At 32.5% G+C, this 21,772-nt stretch overlaps 1 long non-coding RNA gene across 1 annotated transcript; it reads left to right on the forward strand.

Moving 5' to 3' along the window:
* Positions 1-11,876: 11,876 nt before the first annotated feature.
* Positions 11,877-20,829, forward strand: LOC133186017 (uncharacterized). The gene is made up of 3 exons (XR_009720991.1): positions 11,877-11,921; positions 14,712-14,807; positions 20,759-20,829. It is a non-coding gene; the product is annotated as an uncharacterized LOC133186017 (long non-coding RNA).
* The last annotated feature ends 943 nt before the right edge of the window (positions 20,830-21,772 follow it).

The raw sequence follows: 21,772 nt of genomic DNA on the forward strand, positions 1-21,772 counted from the left end.
TTAGCCTGGTTTTCAATATTTAGACTCTTGAAGGAAACTTTTATAGGAAGTCTCTATTTTATGTTGATATTTGAAATGGGAAACTGGGACTTGGTCATTTAATTAGTATATGGACAGGGCCATTTTATGAATTAAGTGAACCTAGCTCTTTAGACTTCTCGGCACTCGGCGCCATTGAGCAGTGAGCTTCTTTAGCATGTCCACGCCTATCGTTACACGGGGACTCGGTTTTTAAAGTGTCATCACTTCAAAGTTCCGAGAGTTTGGCGAAGGAACAGTTGTTATTTATTTAATGTTGATTTAGGTTTTTCGCGCGAGGCTTGAACCCATGACTTTCCGATCACAGAGCGAGCGCTCTACCGAATGAGCTACGTGACTGTTTGAATACGAACGAGATATCAATATGAAAGAGAGAGAGAGATCATACAGTAAAAGGAATTAAATGCATGCAAAATGACGAAAAAGGATACAACAAAGGCATCTACATGTATTTTATTTTCAAAATGGTGCTGGCAATTTCTACTTCACTTTTACATGTACGCAAAAAAGTATAGTGTAACACCTAATTTTAAGCGGAAAACTAAAACATATACTTCCGCATATCATTCAGTGATCAGAAGTTAACATCAACATAATCTGTGAGGGATAAACATTTATAAAGCATAATCATGCACAATTCTACGAATCAAGGATTATGAACTTTAATTCCCTTTGATCGTGGGAAATATGTCATATACAGCTTCAAATAGATTAAACCAAACTAAGTTACAATATCTTTTTGATGTTTCAAATTGATGCAGATAATTTGGGTCTAATCATTATTTCTTATTCATGTAAATAGTCAGTATTAGTCTTTTATCGTTTCTTCCTCTCAATGTAATATACCTGTATCACTTTAATTAAAACAAAAGGGAGAATTATTGTTCACTGAGACTTACACTATGCTTTGTAGACTGTGGTCAGGGATAATACGGTTGTAATTGTTCCTGACTTGTCGAAGAGAAGTTTTGTAATCATATTTGGATGTGCATATGGTGAGTGAAAATGTTTAAATACAGACGACTTAAATAAAAATATACCAACATACAGAGAGGGGATGTGAGAGATGAATTGAAATTTTTTATTAAAGCTAAATATTTTTCGAAAATATAAATTCGATGCTATATTTCTTTAATTCTATAACTTTTAATTATTTTGTCACTGTTTATACTAGACTGTGAATATGGAACATAAGAATCAACTGCTCACGGAGATGTCCTTACTCTTTTTGATTTAAGCTGCAGGAACGAATGCAGTTGTTAGATAAGTTATTGTCATTATGTCCAGGAATATGATAACGGTAAAAAAACAGTGATGAATGTTTGAAAAACTACTTGACTTCGGCCTTTGTTTTTATACTAAATTTCACAACGGAATGCTCCGTCTACCTTATCAATTCAAAGGGTTCTTGGCGGATGTGACCGGTCATCAAGGGATACTTACTCCTCCTAGGCACCTGGCCCCAACTCTGGAATTTCCGGGATCTGTGTTTTATGCCCTGTTCACTGACTTTTATTGTTCGTAGATTTTTTTTGAGATTTTTTTGTTCGTTTTCTTCACTTTTGGTTTTATTTCAAAACAATTAGTTTTCAGAATTGATGTAGTGTTTGCTTTTTTTGATAAATTTCGGCCGATCAAAATAGATTTCATGTGAAGCATCCGACAACTGAACCAATTATGCGCACATTTCTTGACAGCCTAATTTGTTTACTATTCACCGACAGCTTCATTTAAATTTATCTAAATATTTTTGGTTATGAAGCATGAAGTATGAAGCATTTCTTTAAATGCATTCACTTTAAGATGCAAACATCCTTACAGGTATATGGTTAATAAACTTATGTTTTCTCTAAGTGCGCAAGAATTTCATTCACTTCCGAAACGTAAGTACACGCTTTCCCTTTAGGTTTAATTTTATTTGTTCATTAGTGTTTCGAATAAATCTCGTAGTTTATTCGTCAATTATATAATTGATTATTCTGTACATTCTGTGCCACTAGGCCACAAATCTGACTTTTGAATATTACAATTTCCGATTACTTCCTTTAAAAAGGAGTACTGTGAAATCACAAATTTTTGTGGGTGTTAAATTTTCGATGTTAAATGAAGTTTACATGGTATGAAGAGACCCAATGCTAGAATGATATTGACCCCCTTTGAACTAGTATTTATTCCTCAAACCATGAAAATTTGATCCCACGAAAATAGTGATTTTACAGAACTAGTTTTTACATCACCTGAAAATATACTATGCCATAAAAAAGCAAAACTGCAATATATTTACTGCGAGAGCTTTCTCCATGTTAAGCACTTCAAGCAGTTATACAAATCTTATATATAACTATAAACTCTCATTGTAGATATTTATTTATTGTAGATGTAGAGAGAAGTCATAGTCATTCCAATATCCTGATTAAACTCCTAACAATAAGAGGAATGATTTTTATCATAACAGCTCTTATCATCCTGTCTAGTTCAAATAGATGGTTTTTTACACGACCGTCAGAAAAAATGTCTATTATGTGGGGTCAATAATCGCAGAATATGCAGAAAACGCATACATACAATCCTCATTTATAGTGCAGTCAAGAAGGGTTCGGAGGCGATGACATACTCGAAGATGATGGGATGTACATGTTTGTATATTCACAAAAATGTAATTTAAAATCCATAATATTTCACAATTTTTATTGTCTTTTTGACCTCTTTGTGTCAATGTAGGACTCTGGATCTTTTTATTCAGAAATGTAATTTCTCATCTTTCTAATCAGTACATTTTAATTTATTAGTTAATAATCAAAGTCAGGGTTATTAGATTTTTTTCTATATGCTTTTTGTTATTTTCATTCTTTTAGAGAGTGCTATTTCAGTCTTACAATTCAATCACCTAATCAGACATTAGTTCAAACTTAACTGTAGAAAAAGTAGACTTTATAATTATATGTCGTGCATATTCACTGTAAATTTCCGCGGTTATACTTTTGGGGGGATTTGATCCTCTAAAGTTAACAATCATTATTTCTGCCATATTTTCCAATCTGTTATACAATGTATTAACGTTGTGGAATTGGAATATTATTTATTTATTTTATTTTATTTTATTTTATTTTATTTATATATTTATATTTATTTATTTATTATGAATTCTACTGGGCAGCAAATTTACGTTAAATTGTGTAACAGAAGAGATTATCAGTTATGCTTATGATATTCGGATATGTTTTATACAAATGATGTTAATACTGAGGAAGTTAGGACACTATTAATTTTTGACGTCAAAGTCATTACTTTGATGAAACAAGAATATCAGCTGTCTCGTTTAAAGTCATCATTTCGTAAGTTCTATGGTCGATACAATGACCTTGTCAGCAAATACAATTTATCATTAAGTCAAATGCTGACTGACGTTTTTCATACTAATTGTTAGGCTCTTATTTACACACTGAATTGTCGACGGATTTTTCCGTTATTTCCCGATCATGACAAGGAGCACACGGCGGGTGTGACCGGTCGGCAGGGGATGCTCACTCCTCCATGGCACCTGATCCCACCTCTGATGTTTGGAGGTCCGTGTTTGCTCTGCTCCTATTTTGTATTGTATAATGGACTTTTGAGCTTGAATACTGTTCGTTATCTCCATATATTTCATTCATGTGAATTGACCCTCCGGTAAATACAACAACAAATATAATATGGCATTTTGCATCCCCTCATTTTACAATCAAATGATATCACCTTCTATTATCTCTTTTTAAGTTATTTAGTAATGCTTTAAATTAAGATTAATTCTATAAATGATGATTACCAAAACAAAATTAGAATATTGTTAATTTGAAAAAAAATACAAAAGAGTAAACAAAAATTGGTCGACATTTGCCAGAAGTGTTGATATTTTCTGCATGCGAATAAAAATAGATTTAAAGTATTTAAAAAACATTTCAAGGATGAAAATAAGTATACTTACATAAGCTTTTATTTTTTTCCATTCCTAGTATTCATTGCAGCTTTGAAAACAACCAAAAGTGAATGTCAATCATTTTTTTTTAATCCATCATGCTTTTCAATACAAGTTTTAGTGCCTTTTTGAAGATCAACCCTGAATTTAAAAATACAAATAGATAATATTTTGGACTTCTATAGAAAATATTGAAAAACATGAAATGATTCGAGAATGTATTTGAATAGCACAGTTCATTTAAGTAAAAATAAAAAATCGTTCCCCATTGAATTTATATTTTAGTGTCTCTCAATTAAAGTCTGAGACCCTTGCAATTGTATGATTCTATCTTTGTGAAGTTAGTTAAAAAAGATTGTTGAACTCGGTAATTTGAAAATTATTCTAAAAGGAAAAATTCTTCGGCAGATCTATCGAAATTTTTATTTTATGAACACGTTCACAAACCAAGATTTCATAAATATTCATATATCATTACAAGAAAATGCTGCTCTGAAAATTGTTGAAATTTTGGGATAATAACTCTCTTTAAAACGGGCTCTACACTTGCCCCCAAATTGAATCTATTCTACAGTTTTGGTCAGCAAACTGCACTTCAAAAATCCTAATAATTGTTCTGTTCCAAGAACTGGAAAGTTTTTATTTGGCACATAAAAAGTGTAGGTTATCATAACTATAAAATTAAGGAAAATACTTTCCTTTCCCAAATGTCTTTTTTGAAATATACGTCGTATAGGAGGTATGAATTTAACATGTAATAAAATTGTGATGTTTTAGTTTAATCCCTTTATGCTTTAAAGCTGTAAAAAAATAAAATAAAGAATGAACAATGATTTTAAAAAGTTTAGGTCATATTGCAAATTAGTTCTACATTAAAAAAAATTTAACAATCTTTTATTTTGTTGTTAATTAAGGAAATCACTGAAGGTTTTACCCATAGAATTTCAAAAACTTGGATGAATAATTTATAGAAGTTTCCGTAAGTCTAGGAAATATATTTGCTTGCTTGGTTTATCTATGAATTAATATGTATCGTATCTACGATGTACAATGAAGCGTTCAGTGATAGTCTTTCTATGTGTTCTCAAAGGTTTCCTTTCCTTCGATTGCCACGCATCAATCCTATGTAGCATGTAAGTATTCAAAAATCTTTTTAAAAATTTATTTCAAAATGTATATTTATACAAATCACTTGGCTAATTGAAATACCGTAAATCTGGAATTTTTTACGTCGATTTATTTTTGCAAATCGGGTCAAAAAGCTGTTGATAAATTTTTACGTTTCAAAATTTTGCAAATAGTCATTGGCGTTAAAATTCAGAAGCGCTTAAAAATTTCACAACAGTTTATAAGCTAGGCATGTACATAGAATAAATTACGCATTAATTACGCGTTAAAATTGAAAAGTGCTTAAAATTTTCATTACAGTTTATAAGTTACACATGTACATACAATAAATCACGCATGTACATACAATATTAAACGACGCCAACGTTCAATAATCAGATAAAAATATTAGAAGTGATAAAACATCCAAACTGTTTAAAAGTTTTCATAACATTTTATTAAATCACACATGTACATTAAATATATAAGACTATGTCAGCTTTATTTAACCTTCAGATAAAAACATTCTCTACCTGGTATAAAACAATCTGTCGTGCTAGGGATTCATTGTTACATAAAACAACTGGCCTCTCTTTCTTGGAGAAATAATTTAAAAGAGACATACTGTTTGTCAAACCATCGGACGATATTGAATGTATCTGAAGGCACTCTCCACCCACGGATTATCATTAATTAGCTTTTTAAAAACTTCAATGACGTTACCATTGTTATTAGTCTACGTATATCTTACCGATTCAACCAGCACTAGTTGGATATTTAAAGATCCAACTGGCCATCGGTTGGATATTTAAATATCCAACTGTGCATACAAACATAATTAAGCAATAAAAAAAAAGATAAAAGAGTTTAAAATGTATTTCTAATGCAAATAAAAAACAATTACTCCGAATTTGTCACACTATTAGAATTTGTCCAATGCACACAGAATTAATCACTTTGCATTGATCACAACATTAGTATCGTGTTAAAAATGTACTTCCAATGCTCTCAAAAATTTCAATTCCTCCGAATTTGCACACTGTTAGACTCTTGTCGTCAATAAAATATTCAATACTTATCCATGGTTTTTTAACAGAATGTTTCCGGTCTTAAATTTTGAAAGTATCACATTTTGACACGCTTTTAAATACATTTTCACCTTGAACCTTAAACTACATTACTTCCTGTTGCTGAATATTATTTCAGGGGCCCGTTATCAGCGAATCCTCTCAGATTATTCGAGGTCCATCTCTGTTCTCATACTTTTCCAGCATACTTCCCCCCAAAAAGAATAATAAATTGACAGCCCATCTATTTTGATACCTTTTTTTACTGCAGATCTTGATATGGAATATTTTTAAAGCAGGTTCCGCATAACACCGACAATCTTTTCATCTGTTTTAGCACTACTAGAAGTATTGTCCGAGTGGAACTCCATGAGATTCAAACATTTTTCCCAAAAAATCATCATCTTATATGTAATGACAGATTTCCAACCTTTTATCAAAATTCTGTATTTTTCTTCTGCTTTCAGGTCAAAAGTATTCAAAACACTATCTGAACCGCTCTAATTTTACTTTGGATTTAAAACTATTCTTCATCTGATTTCATGACTGTTCAGTACAATGGAAAGGTTTGAAATGACATTAACACCATGCAGTTTTATGCTCACTAGTCCATGAATAAAAGGGGTGTTCGATTAGGCTATTGTATTGTGTCACTGTTGGATATCTAAATGGGCTAGATCCTATTGTATTACAGCAAAGTTGGATATATGAATGGGTAAATGTTTCTTTGGGGTCCACAGTAGGGAAGTTTTTTAAAGTAAGATAAATAACTCGATAGTGTTGAATAGTTTAGAGAAAACATACCCTCCGAGGACCGAGGCCCGAGGAGGGGATGTTTTCTCTAAGCTATTCAACACCATCTCGTTATTTATCCATTACGTAGTACATGTATAAACAGGCTTCTTAAAATGATCACTGCTTACGAACACCTGTTCACCGAGTTAAAAATAGACACCAGCTGTCAGAAAAAAGTTTGTTTACATTTTTTTTATCGTTGATTTAATTTTAAGAAAAATATTTTTGCGAACGCAATGCACGCACAAATTTGCTAAAAATTTATCTACAGTAAAAAAATTCCAGATTTACGGTATAACGTTCATGGTAAGATGACAAGTAAAAGTCAAAATTTCAATCAAAAAAATAACACTGACATAATTCTAAAATTTCTTTAAAAATCAATTAAAAAAGTTTCGTCTTAGGCAAAGCTGTAATAATTATATTAGATTTTTTTTTCAAAATGATCATTCATATGCATCATATAAAAGTTTACCATTGGCTACATTTTAGTCCTAAGGAATGTAATGATTTGGTTTGGGATGAAGAAATATGCAAATGTATTTGTAAGTTTTGCTTTTTAATTGTTTTATATTCACAATTCTCAGATCTCATCAAATATGCACAATGTGCACAAAAGAGCACTTTTATGTGGTTCAAAGCATTATACCTAAACGTAAAATTTTTCATAACTCACAAAGAAATGACATATATTTATTTTCATCCTATTCCGAAGTATTATACAGAAAATTAATTGTAAAGTTTATTTCCTCAAATTTCGATGAAAAAGTTTTATCATAAATAATGTACATGTGCTTTGTGAACAATGCATTCTATTTTGCAATTAAAAAAAATGATAATTCATATTTAAGCGTGTAAGTCTGGATATTTTGGTGAAAACTGCACCTGGACTTGCAGATACCCAAACTTTGGTCCGGACTGTCAACATAAATGTCAATGTTTGAAGGAAGAATGTAATGCACGCACAGGATGTATCATTGGCACCTCATTCTCAGGTTTCTATGATTTAGTGTTTATATATATATATATATATATATATATATATATATATATATATATATATATATATATATATATATATATATATATATATATATATTATATGTATATGATTACTGAACACATTGCAAAAATATTCATGTACGTTTTAATATTATATATAAAACTGAATAAAATCATATTTTGCTACAACGATCCACGCTCTCTCTCTCTCTCTCTCTCTCTCTCTCTCTCTCTCTCTTGTTTGCTGTATTACTTATATATTTACATGTATATATTTTTCAGTCAACTATACCACAGTTGTAAACACTGCCACGCCTACATGGACAGTCAATAAAGAAATATTCATTGGTGTACTAGTTGTTTGTGGTGTGTTAATATTTTCCATTGTTTACTTACTGATAATCATCGGTAAACGGAAATGCAATTCAGATTATAGAATAGATTCTTTCTATAAAAGTCGCACATCTACAACTTTGGTCAGCCATGTATAATTGCATAGATTATGTTAATGATTTGATTGTGATCTGCGTAAAACTTTTTTGCAGACATATGTAAAGTGGGTTTTTAAAGCAAACAGTTCAAGTTCCTAGCCATAATTTCAAAGGAGAAAACGTTTTCAATATCATTCATTGTCTTCCCAAATTTATATTATATATACTTGAAAACTGAAAACAATAGAAATACAAGTATATCCATAATGTCCGATTAAAACTAAAATATTTTGCTGATGCTGAAGAGCACAACTGTGTTTTTGAACACATAATGTCACAAATCATACGTTCCGAATTCATTAATTAATACATTTTATAAAAGAATGAAACAAAGTGTGATGGTATTTTCAAGTATATGCAGTTCTTGTAAATTGTTAATAACTCTGTTTTACGTTAATTTAGATATGGTCATTAATTCGCCTCCAGTGTGATTCTGCATATTGACTAAACAAGGCTTTAATTAATGAAGTTTCAAAACAAGGTGTACACTTTCAATATAATTACTTTGAATGTTCCACTTAAATGTATAAATTACTTTACTATCTCTCCGATAAAATAAAATAAATCTAACAGAAAATTATTATATTTGGATAAATGTTGATTTTCCCTCTTTTTAATGTTCCAAAGTCCTTTCATTATTTGTTTAAATATTGATTTTGATATTAGTTTTGTATTATTGTTTAAAATGAATTCTTTTAAGTATTTTTCTGCAAACACATCCTTTCACATCCTTGCATTGATTTCCTTCACTTTAAGTTTCCGAAACGTAGCACATGCTGGCACATTACATAAATTTGACAGATTTTTTTTTCCTGGAGAAATTATTTGTCCGTTTATGTTTCTATGAACTGATCTGGTTCATTATTGTAGTATAATTTCTGTTTTGAATATCATGAGTTTTAATACTATTTCTTTTCTTTCTGTGTAATAAATTCTTACAAAAAATATTTTTGAAGATTTTTGTGTGTTTTATATAAGCCCTAAATTGCGACTCTTAATTAAGGGTTTTGGATTAAGTCTCCGCTAGACTAAGATGTATTTATATCGATTTGACAATTTGTAGTCTTGTTGAAGTGCACCTTAATATATTTCCTGTATATTACACACACACCCTCACACACACACACAAACACACACACATGTATGTATGTATATATATATATATATATATATACATATACATATACATATATATATATATATATATATATATATATATATATATATATATATATATATATATATATATATATATATATATATATATGACATATGGCTTTAGGAGACCAAGGAGGATATATTTTCTGGCTTAGGGAGACCACTGGATTAAGGCGACCTTTTTCGGTCTCCCTATTATTTTGACCTCATCAGTATTGCAAATGTCTTTTTATAGATAAATAAACAGTCTGCCATTAAATATTATTAATCTTTAACTCTGTTATTTAACATTCAAAAGTTGTCTAATTTCTATCATCTTCCCTAAAAAAGAAAAGAATTTATAACCTACGTATAATTTCAAAGGATAATTTTTCTGCATTTTGGAGACCATGAAAAACATGCAATTAAACAAAAAATCTAGCATATATATATTTTTTTTTTTTTGTTCAAATGAGTGTTTCTTTAACTTAGTTTTCCATGTTTTATGTTAAAAACCTAAAAAGGAAAAATATTGTAAATTTATGAACCATGTTTTGAATTCTTAGCAAGTGCTTTCCGTCATTTGTTCCGAATGCCATCGGAATGCCCCTTCAGTTTTCAGAAAATGACCTCTGAACACCATGGATGTTGAGAAATTTGGGTAAGTAACTAAAATGATGCAGTAATAAGTTGTAATTAAGAATACACAAGACAAACATTCGTTTGGTTTTTTTGTTTGTTTTTTTTTTTTTTGTTTTTTGCCTAGTAATTTAGCTTTCAAGAGAAAAAGTATGATTTTAAATAATCGTTAGACTATAAGTTCGGTATATCAAATCCTGAAGGAAATTCGAAATAAAGTTAAATGATAGGCCCCTATATTTTTTTAAATTCTTTTATGCAAGTCCACAAACAAATTAAATATTTAAAGATTAGGCCGAACGTTGAAAAAATAGTCTCGCAAGTTGACGCAGCTATTTCGAGCTTAAAAATTTAAATTAAACTTTCTGTAAACATCATGCAGGACATGATCATCATGATATAGTATAAATGAAACAGACCCTGTAAGAAAAAAATAGCTGTAATTTAATAATTGTTTATTAATATAATGTGGTCCTCTGCTAATATAATATATATGCTGTAAAAAAAAATCTGAATCAGGGTGAAGCAGATTTGATACAATACATGGCTGAAGGAAGGGGGGGGGGGGGGCAGGCCCCCTGTAATTTTGCTGAAATTTAGGTATACTATAGAAAACATTGCTCCTTTATGCTTGGGCCCCCTCAGTAATAACCTCTGATGATCTATTTTTCTTTTGCTTTTGGGCCCCCTCAATAATAACCTCTGATAATGTATTTTTCTTTTGCTTATTAAATTTTTTTTTGGTTTGTAGCCTCCCCCAACCTGAAACTGAAAAATGATGTTTGGTTGTGTTCACCCCCCCCCCCCTCCAACTAAATTACGTACGGGCCTATTCTCCATCCCTGAGGTTTCTTTTTCCAAAGAAAGATGAATTGGTAACAGTTCAGATATATATAGCAATATTTACGGAAGGGAATATTCTCGTTTAATTATGAAGATGTGACAGTAACTCAGTCAAAGCCACAGTGAGTGTAACATTTATTTAATATTATTGTTAATGTTTACAAATAGTGAAATACTGATACTGTGAAATTTTAATGGATATATAGAAAATATAAAAGTACAACCATTTATTGTAAATCACATACATGAAAAGCTTCTTTTTTTAAGCATTTGGAAATTCTTCATTTTTTCATGAAATTATTTTATTTCGTATGTATGATAATTTATTTCGTATTTTAATTCTGTCAACAAATCATTGTCGCAGCCTAGTTCCCTTCATTATTTTCAGCAGTTCAGTGACAGAGATCATTTGAGGTTTATATCCCCCCCCCTCCCCACCAAATGAAACTGAAAAATGTTTGGTTTTGGTCCCCTTCAACTGAAATTGATTCCTACTTACCATGCTTACAGGCTTAACTATGAAGATGTGACAGGGAGTGTAATAACAATAATTGTTCAGACGGATACATATCAAGCTGATATACGTATCAAATTTTAATGGATAGATAGAAATTGATAAACAATTACAACCATTTATTATAAACTACATAAAGATAATTTTTCAAGCAATTTGAAATTCTTCATTTTTTATGATAGTATTTTATTTCGTATATATGTTTATAGGTTTATTCGTATCAACAAATCTGAGTACGAGTTAATAACGCAGCCTGGTTCCCTGCATTTTCAGTGAACCACAGAGAGCCAGAATAAGATTGTAGGGAAACAAGCCTTGTTACAAGGTTTGAGGTTTGTTTATTTTATATTTTAATTTACACTTTTAAAAATTATTATTATTATGCAAAAATCTGTGTGCAGATGAATATTTACATTTTAATGTTATAAGTCGTTTTGTGGTTCATATTTGCGGTGACTGTCCCACGTGTGTTTACCTGTTTACATTCACCTACTGACCTAGAGTCTTCAAAATATACCTTCTGTAATCATGACTGTTGTAATCTTGTTTTTATGTTAGTTTACCATATGTAACTTGACTGTTGTATAGATTTATAGCGATCACTGCAAGCTTTTAATATTTAGGTGAAGAGAAATTTCAGACTATCAATCACAGGCACTTGTTTCATATACGGTGCACCCCTACTTATTTTTACCACAAGGTATCTAACTCAATTTCAGGCACGTCCGCTTCAAGCTCGTATTTTGTTCATGTATCATTATCAATCATTAACCTACTTTAAAATGACATCGTTCGCTTCAAGAGACTTTTTTCTTGTCAAATAAATCGTTTTAGACGTCTCTGGTCGAATCCCTTTTTTGTAAAGCACTCATTTATTCCACGAAAATTACCTCGATACATTTTAAGACTTTAGATGGGATACAACTTCCAGTTGGGGGTAGAATAAAACCAGAGACTTCCGAGTATTCCATTCCGAGGTCTCTGGTTTTATCCTTCATTTATAACCCCAACCGTAAATTTGTATTGAAAATTACCTTGATACATTTTAAGACTTTAGATGGGATACAAATTTCATTTTTTTCACAGGTCACGAGGTTTCAACTTAAAAAATAAAAATTCTCACCGTTAAGATATGTTGGAAATTTTAGCTTGATGTGTTGATAATTTGCCAAATTATTATGTAATAAAGGGGACTTTATATGATCACCCGGCGCTGTCGCTTTAGTTCAGTCTTCACAACAATTCTTTTTCAGCACATGCCCTTCGGGCATGTAGACCTATCATTTTTACCCAGCCCATTCAAATTTGTACATGTCCTACTCAAAATTCTTACATTTACCAGTATTGTGCAACCAAAAAAACCCATGGTATAAAGGTTTTATATTAATTTTTTCAGCGTCGTAAACCAACCATGGCCTGTGATTGCCATTTTCTAAAGCGTTTTTGTTCATAAATAACTTTTGAGTTGCATGCTGGTCATTTGTTGGCCAGTTGAGCTGAACTGAATTTCAGAAATGGGATCATGACTGTAGTGCCACAGTATGTGGCATTGATGAACATCTCGTAATTTAGCAAGCAACTCGAGAAAACAAATAGGTTAAACTAAACACTTCAATGATTAGATTGACAATCATTTGACAGGTCGTATCGAGAATGTAGACAGGCAATCCATCGACATTACATATAGCAACGTTTAAGCGAATAATGGGGGTAGGACAGAGTAAATGGCAAGTAAAGATTGTACATTGAAAGAAGATTCACATATGCCCTCTTCGGACATGTAATTTGGCAATTTTTACATGCCCGGCTGCAAATTTAACAGGTCCCTGGCATTGGACTCCCGGGTTATTTGGAAGACTGTTAGTTTAGTTTCATGAGGTCCGACAACATTGATTCTCAATGTCTGCTCCCTCTACCCCATACACTTATCTTGATAAAATTACATAAATTATATTATTAATTATATAAATTGATATAAATTATATAAACCGGTCTTGTTTATATAATTTTACAATGTCATTAACAGCTGCTTAAGTGCATATAATATTGTACTAAATGGATTTATATATAGGATTAGGGAAAGATCCTCACTTGATTATGGCAGCATATTTAGCCCGTAGGAGTTTATTATCTACCACACATGATCAATGTCACTTTTGGACGTGAATGACTTTTGACACCCTAACTTCAGTTCAAATCAACGTTAACTTTATGTGACGTCTCTCTGAATCTTTTTTGGCATGTAACTTGGGTAAAAACAATTAAGTACTCTTGATGCATTTGATTTCTCTTAGCCCGTTTAAACATTTCCAAGGTCTATACCAGTTTTTGCAGGGGCGAAACTATGTAGAAGTTGGAAAAGAAACCCATCCCCTTTTTGACGTATTTGGTTTTCGAGGGGTGAAAATTTTCAATATTACACTCAACTACATGCAATATTTATTATATTATACTGAATGTTTTATACAAATACAAATAATAGTGAACCTTGAGCGCATAAATCTGCGCAGTCACTATTTTTTGGAATATCACCCGTCGTCAAGCAATGTTGACTGCTGCGACACTGGGCGTGGCTTCATTATTCAGCGGATAATAGTGCTTTTTAACAAATGTTTCTTGACGAATCAGATTAATTCATCTAATATACCTGAAAGTACAATATTAATTAATTGTCATCATTTTCCTATACATGTATTAGCATTTTTACTGGTAATGGTTTTGAAATGATAGGAACATGCACTGTTCAAAAAGTCTTAAAATGTTGTTTTGGCTCAATTTCTTTGTTAGATTACTGTGTTGAACTAAGGCAGGTCAATTAAAGTAACATGATCCTATAGATTCCATGTACATTTAGTACTGTAAAGTAGACAAATTTATTGTTCTCACAAGTAGTTCTCAAACATTGATTTAAGTTGGTCTCCTGAAGGATGTAATAATGCAATTGGTCTGCTTAAGGTACAGTGTATAATATAGACATGCATATTTTATTTTGAATTTGTATTATGTCAATCATTAGAAATATATGGATCTTAATTAAAAACCATTGTTTTCATTAGAATTTAAGATATGTATAATAGGCATATATTCTTCATGCTTTTCCATAGTTAAGTCCTTTTTTACAGGGTCTCTGCTAGAATCATGTGGACCCCAGTGTAACAAATCTATGGAAAGAGAGAAAATCTCAGCTCAAGGGTCAACATGTCTTTATTCCAAGAAAGGTAAATTGATAATTTTTTCTGCCAAAATACTCTTTTATAAAATTATAATATCAATGCAAAAGAGTGAACAAACAATGTACCTAACAACATTTTGAAAATGAAAGTGCAATAACAGTTAATAATTATGATCAATCGAATGAATGTTAATAATCCAATCAAAGTCCTTGTTGTATATCATTTTTGCTAGGGCTGTGTATTGAGCAAAAAAAAAAAGAAAAAAAAGAAAGACGTTTTTTAATGCGATATGCAATATATTGAATTCTTTAACAATTCTGTCAAAAAAGTCTTATAAATCATTATGCATGAATTTTATAAAAATAATAATTGTTTTTTACTCATTTTTAGCTCACCTGAGCCGAAGGCTCAAGTGAGCTTTTCTGATCACTTTTTGTCCGGCATCCGTCTGTCTGTCTGTCCGTCTGTCTGTCTGTCTGTCTGTAAACTTTTAAGTTTTTCGACTTCTTCTCAAGAACCACTGGGCCAATTTCAACCAAACTTGCCACAAAGTATCCTTGGATAAAGGGGATTCAAGTTTGTTAAAATGAAGGGCCACACCCTTTTTCAAGGGGAGATAATAAAGAATTAGTGAAAAATTAATAGCATCTTTTAAAAATCTTCTTCTCAAGAACCATAGGGCCAGGAAAAATGAAACTCATGTGGAAGCATCCTCAGGTAGTGTAGATTCAAGTTTGTTCAAATCATGACCCCCGGGGGTAGGGCGGGGCCACAATGGAGGATCAAAGTTTTACATAGAAATATATAGGAAAAACCTTTAAAAATCTTCTTCTCAAGAACAGCAAAGACATGTTGAGTCATATTTATATGGAAGCATCCTCAGGTAGTGTAGATTCAAGTTAGTTCAAATCATGACCCCCGGGGGTAGGACGGGGCCACAATGGAGGATCAAAGTTTTACATAGAAATATATAGGAAAAACCTTAAAAAAATCTTCTTCTCAAGAACAGCAAAACCATAATGAGTCATATTAATATAGAAGCATCCTCAGGTAGTGTAGATTCAAGTTTGTTCAAATCATGACCCCCGGGGGTAGGGCGGGGCCACAATGGAGGATCAAAGTTTTACATAGAAATATATAGGAAAAAGCTTTAAAAATCTTCTTCTCAAGAACAGCAAAGACATGTTGAGTCATATTTATATGGAAGCATCCTCAGGTAGTGTAGATTCAAGTTAGTTCAAATCATGACCCCCGGGGGTAGGGCGGGGCCACAATGGAGGATCAAAGTTTTACATAGAAATATATAGGAAAAAGCTTTAAAAATCTTCTTCTCAAGAACAGCAAAACCATAATGAGTCATATTAATATAGAGGCATCCTCAGGTAGTGTAGATTCAAGTTTGTTCAAATCATGACCCCCGGGGGTAGGGCGGGGCCACAATGGAGGATCAAAGTTTTACATAGAAATATATAGGAAAAAGCTTTAAAAATCTTCTTCTCAAGAACAGCAAAGCCATAATGAGTCATATTAATATAGAAGCATCCTCAGGTAGTGTAGATTCAAGTTTGTTCAAATCATGACCCCCGGGGGTAGGGTGGGGCCACAATGGAGGATCAAAGTCTTAAATAGAAATATATAGGATAATATCTTGGAAGCATCCTCAGGTAGTGTAGATTCAAGTTTGTTCAAATCATGACCCCCGGGGGTAGGGTGGGGCCACAATGGAGGATCAAAGTCTTAAATAGAAATATATAGGATAATATCTTGGAAGCATCCTCAGGTAGTGTAGATTCAAATTTGTTCAAATGATGACCCCTGGGATAGGGAGGAGCCACAATGGGGAATCAAATTTTTACAAAGGAATATATGGGAAATTTTTTTGAACAACTTCTCAAGTACAAGAAAGCCATTTGTTATATTGACATGGAAGCATCATCAGGTAGTTTAAAATTCAAGCCCCCCCCCCACCCCCCCTCCGGTGGTAATCTTTTCAATACTGAACTGATTTGTGCTTTTGCCTAGCCAATGTGCTCAGGTGAGCGATGTGGCCCATGGGCCTCTTGTTAATTTTTTGTCTCACCGTCTTTAAAAATTACACTTCAAATTCAAACTTTTCTTGACTGTAAAATCAACATGTTAAGTAAAGTTGTCTATGTATTTTTATGATTTTGTAATAATCATTTAAGATGTGCTACCACCTTAATGATTATATCATTTTTGATCAGTTTTAATTCAAAACAATTACGGGTAAATATAATCTTTGGTGATTGAAATTCCCAAGTTTTTCACAGAATTACATAAAAAAGACTGCCTGCCCAAAATGTATTGGAATTAAGTTATTTTTAGCTCACCTGAGCCAAAGGCTCAAGTGAGCTTTTCTGATCAAAATTTGTCCGTTGTCTGTCGTCGTTGTCGTAAACTTTTCACATTTTCATCTTCTTCTCAAGAACCACTGGGCCAATTTCAACCAAACTTGCCACAAAGCATCCTTGGGTAAAGGGGATTCAAGTTTGTTCAAATGAAGGGCCACACCCTCTTTCAAGGGGAGATAATTAAGAATTAGTGAAAATTTAGTGGTATCTTTTAAGATCCTTCTTCTCAAGAACCACTTGGCTGTAAAAGTTGAAACGTAGGTGAGACCTTCATTACATAGTGTAGATTCAAGTTTGTTCAAATCATGACCCCCTGGCGTAGGGTGGAGCCACAATAGGGGATCAAAGTTTTACATAGGAATATATAGGAATAAATCTTTAAAAATCTTCTCCTCAAGAACAACGAAGCCATGATTAGTAATATTGATATGGAATCATCCTCAGGTAGTGTAGATTCAAGTTTGTTCAAATCATGACCCCCAGGGGTAGGATGGGGCCACAAGGGGGGATCAAAGTTTTACATAGGAATATATAGAAAAAATCTTTAAAAATCTTTTTCTCAAGAACAACAAAGCCACAATTAGGCATATTGATATGAAATTATCCTCAGGTAGTGCAGATTCAAGTTTGTTCAAATCATGACCCCCAGGGGTAGGGTGGGGCCACAATGGGGGATCAATTTATAGTTTTACATAGAAATATGTAGGACAAATCTTGAAATTGTTTTTCTTAAAAACAACAAAGCCACAATTAGTCATAATTTATATGGAAGCATCCTCAGGTAGTGTAGATTCAAGTTTGTACAAAATCATGACCCCTGGGCGGGGGGGGGGGGGCACAATGGGGGATCAAAATTTTACATAGGAATTTATAGAAAAAAAATCTTTAAAAACCTTTCTCTCAAGAACAACAAAGCCACAATTAGTCATATTGATATGGAATCATTCTCAGGTAGTGTAGATAAAATTTTGTACAAATCATGACCCCCAGGGGTAGGGTGGGGCCACAATGGGGGATCAAAATTTTACATAGAAATATGTAGAAAAAAATCTTGAAAAATCTTCTTCTCAAGAACAACAAAGTCACAATTAGTCATATTGATGTGGATTCATCCTCAGGTAGTGAAGATTCAAGTTTGTATCAAATCATGACCCCTCGGGGTAGGGTGGGGCCACAAGGGGCGATCAAATTTTACATAGGAATATACAGAAAAAAAATTGAAAAATCTTCTTCTCAAGAACAGCAAAGCCTTGTTAAGTCATATTGATATGGAAGCATTCTCAGATAGTGTAGATTTAACTTTGTTCAAATCATGACCCCCAGGGTTAGGATGGTGCCACAATTGAGGATCAAAGTTTTACATAGGAATACATAGGAAAAAACTTCAAAAATCTTCTTCTCAAGAACAGCAAAGTCATGTTTTGTCATACTGATATGGAAGCTTCCTCAGGTAGTGTAGATTCAAGTTTTTTTCAAATCATGACCCCTGGGGGTAGGGTGGGGCCACAATGGGGGATCATAGTTTTACATAGGAATATATAGGGGGAAAAAAACTTGAAAAATCTTCTTCTCAGGAACAGCAAAGCCATGTTTTGTCATATTGATATGGAAGCTTCCTCAGGTAGTGTAGATTCAAGTTTGTTCAAATCATGACCCCTGGGGGTAGGGTGGGACCACAATGGGGGATCATAGTTTTCCATAGGAATACATAGGAAAAAACTTCAAAAATCTTCTTCTCAAGAACAGCAAAGTCATGTTTTGTCATACTGATATGGAAGCATCTTCAGGTAGTGTAGATTCAAGTTTGTTCAAATCATAAACCCCAGGGGTAGGGTGGGGCCACAATGTGGGATCAAATTTTTACATAGGGATATATAGGAAAAAATCTTTTCATCAACAGAAAAGCCATGTTTAGTCATATTGATATGGAAGCATCCTCAGGTAGTGTAGATTCAAGTTTGTTCAAATGATGGAAGGGGGGGGTTAGGGAGGGTCCACAATGGGGGATCAAATTTTTAACAAGGGAATATATAGGAAAAAAATCTTTAAAAATCTTCTGCTCAAGAACAGTAAAGCCATTTGTTATATTGATATGGAAGCATCCTCAGGTAGTTCAAAATCCAAGCCCCCTCCCCTTTAAACTTTTCAATACTGAAGTGATTTGTGCTTTTTCCTAGCCAATGTGCTCAGGTGAGCGTTGTGGCCCATGGGCCTCTTGTTTTTGATACGATATATTCATTAATCTAGATATGTATCGATATACAGGTAAACTTCGGTATCTCGAACACCGGTATGTCGAATACCACGGATATCTCGAAGTGAATCAACAGTCCCAGCCGTTTTTATTATATTTATGATTTTAAAAAACCCTGGTATCTCGAACACGGAAATCTCGAATACCTCGCTTATCTCGAAGTAGATTTACGGTCCCAAGTGCTATAAACACATCTCGAAGTCCAACAAATTCTCGCTCCACTGAATTCACACCTTAGTACACAATAATCCCATTATGCTAATTTTACGGTCTGTTGAACGTTTCCGTTAGGTCTAGCACAGGCTTCATGGGACCATTGCTGATAATCACACCTTATTAATCCCAAGCTGTTGTTTTTGGTAGTTAAATTTAATTACGCAGGCCAGGTGATTTGGAGGTGTTAATAAAATGCACTCTCAGAGATACTATGACACGATAATGAAACAGCAGCTTGGGGACGATTACTGTACTAGGAATTTAAATTATCGAAAATACACGCTTATACACATCATTACATATCAAAGTAAACACTGAACACATCAAAGTGATATTGACCTTAAGAAATTAAACAATTAAAGACATTATTTTGAGTATAAAAGTCAGTACCAAAAATCAAATCTTCAGTAAATATCATGTCCGATAAGGCAGTCTAACGAAGGACCTGGTAGCCAACCAGGGGGGATAGTTAGATTATCTGACCGTAGTGGAAAAAGAAAACTTAAAGTTCATACAATCGAAACAAAGTTTGCTTTTGTTTATTCATATTGGCAATTTCAATAAATTATTGTAGAACGATAATTCCTGTTGTTAAATTTAGGCATGTGGGTATATGTACATATCCTGTTAAAGTCTTTGTGTATCACATTATATCATGATATACTTCAGACAAATTAGTACACCCGTAGTTTTGAATACAATTCATACATTGATTTCATTTGCCACAATGGTCTCTTTAATATTGCAATAATGCATTTGGTCTTCCTAATGCATGTATAATGCAGGTACTGTATATATTCTATGTCCAGCTTATAGGTGAGTGATAAAAAGATTAGCATTTTGAAACCAGGTTAAAACATCAGAGCATTGATTTGAAATTGTCAATTGATTCTGGCAAAAAGTTGTACCAATTTATAAGCGGGTCAATAGCAAATCCCTCCAAAATAACCTCAAAAAATACAACTGACTTATAGGTGGACCACCTTATAGGCAAGTATATATACGGTATAGTTTTTGTTGAATTTTGCTAACAGCAAAACACTATGAATAATGAATTTTGGAAAAAAAAAAGATTATTAAGTTTAATGATGCATGTATGTAGTATAGAAATATTGTTCATATGCCTGTACATGGTACAAATATGCATTTTACAGAGTGTACATATGCCAGAATCATATGGACCGCAGACTGGCCCTGGTGATTCCGTTAAGAAAAAAGAGGAAAAATCAGTGCTTGTGCTCGTTGGTCATTGGACAAAGGTAAATAGATTTATTTCATGAAACTAAACATGTAAATTACTAGGATATTAAAATACATGTACTGATTTATATATATACAGTGGCGCCTCATTTATCCGGACGCCTCTGTCCCCAACGAAATCGTCCGGATAAATGAATCGTCCGGATAATTGAATCACATATCAAAAAGCACTCTCTACATAAGCATGTATATATGCACATTCTTGTTTCAAATGTGACAGCAAAGAAAAAAAAACTTTTAAATTATATTTTGGTTAATTGTTTTAAAAGCAGTAATTGATTAATAAAAAAAAAATGAATGGCCAATTTTATGCCGAGACCTCCTTTTTTAATTCACCTTCTCTTTGACATGTGACTTCATGGGTTGAGCAAATTTTGATCTACTGTTGTTTTATTTTGTCATATATTATAATTATTGAAGCTTATATGATATGACAGAACTGTTCAGCATCATCATTGAAAATGTTCAAATATAAACTAACCCTGTATATTCCCCGTATATTCATTACACATGGTTACTATAAAATTAACTGAACACTGCAAACCAATCAAACAAAGTATTAAAAACATTCGTAAACACAAGCCATCTTCATGATTATCAATATTATTTTTTTCTACAGACGCTAAGTTTGAATTTCGATCATTAAAAAATACCTTGAAAAACGTAATCAACTTCTGTACGTAACGCCAGTTTGATATGTAATGGATGTTTGTAAACGGTAGTACATTAGATAGAGATATTTCTTCTATTATGTACTTTTCTATACTGTCTTGTGGGAAAAAAAGCGTTTCAAATACATTTACGTTTTTTTAGAAATGGAACATTGTATTTTAAACTAACACAATCGACATAATAAAGAGCATTACGAAATCGCTCGTTATTTATTGTTCATTTTATTTACAACTCTC

Source organism: Saccostrea echinata, unplaced genomic scaffold (assembly GCF_033153115.1).
Source record: "Saccostrea echinata isolate AGI-Se365-2 ecotype Australia unplaced genomic scaffold, CSIRO_AGI_Sech_v1 ptg000012l, whole genome shotgun sequence".
Lineage (NCBI taxonomy): Eukaryota > Metazoa > Mollusca > Bivalvia > Ostreida > Ostreidae > Saccostrea > Saccostrea echinata.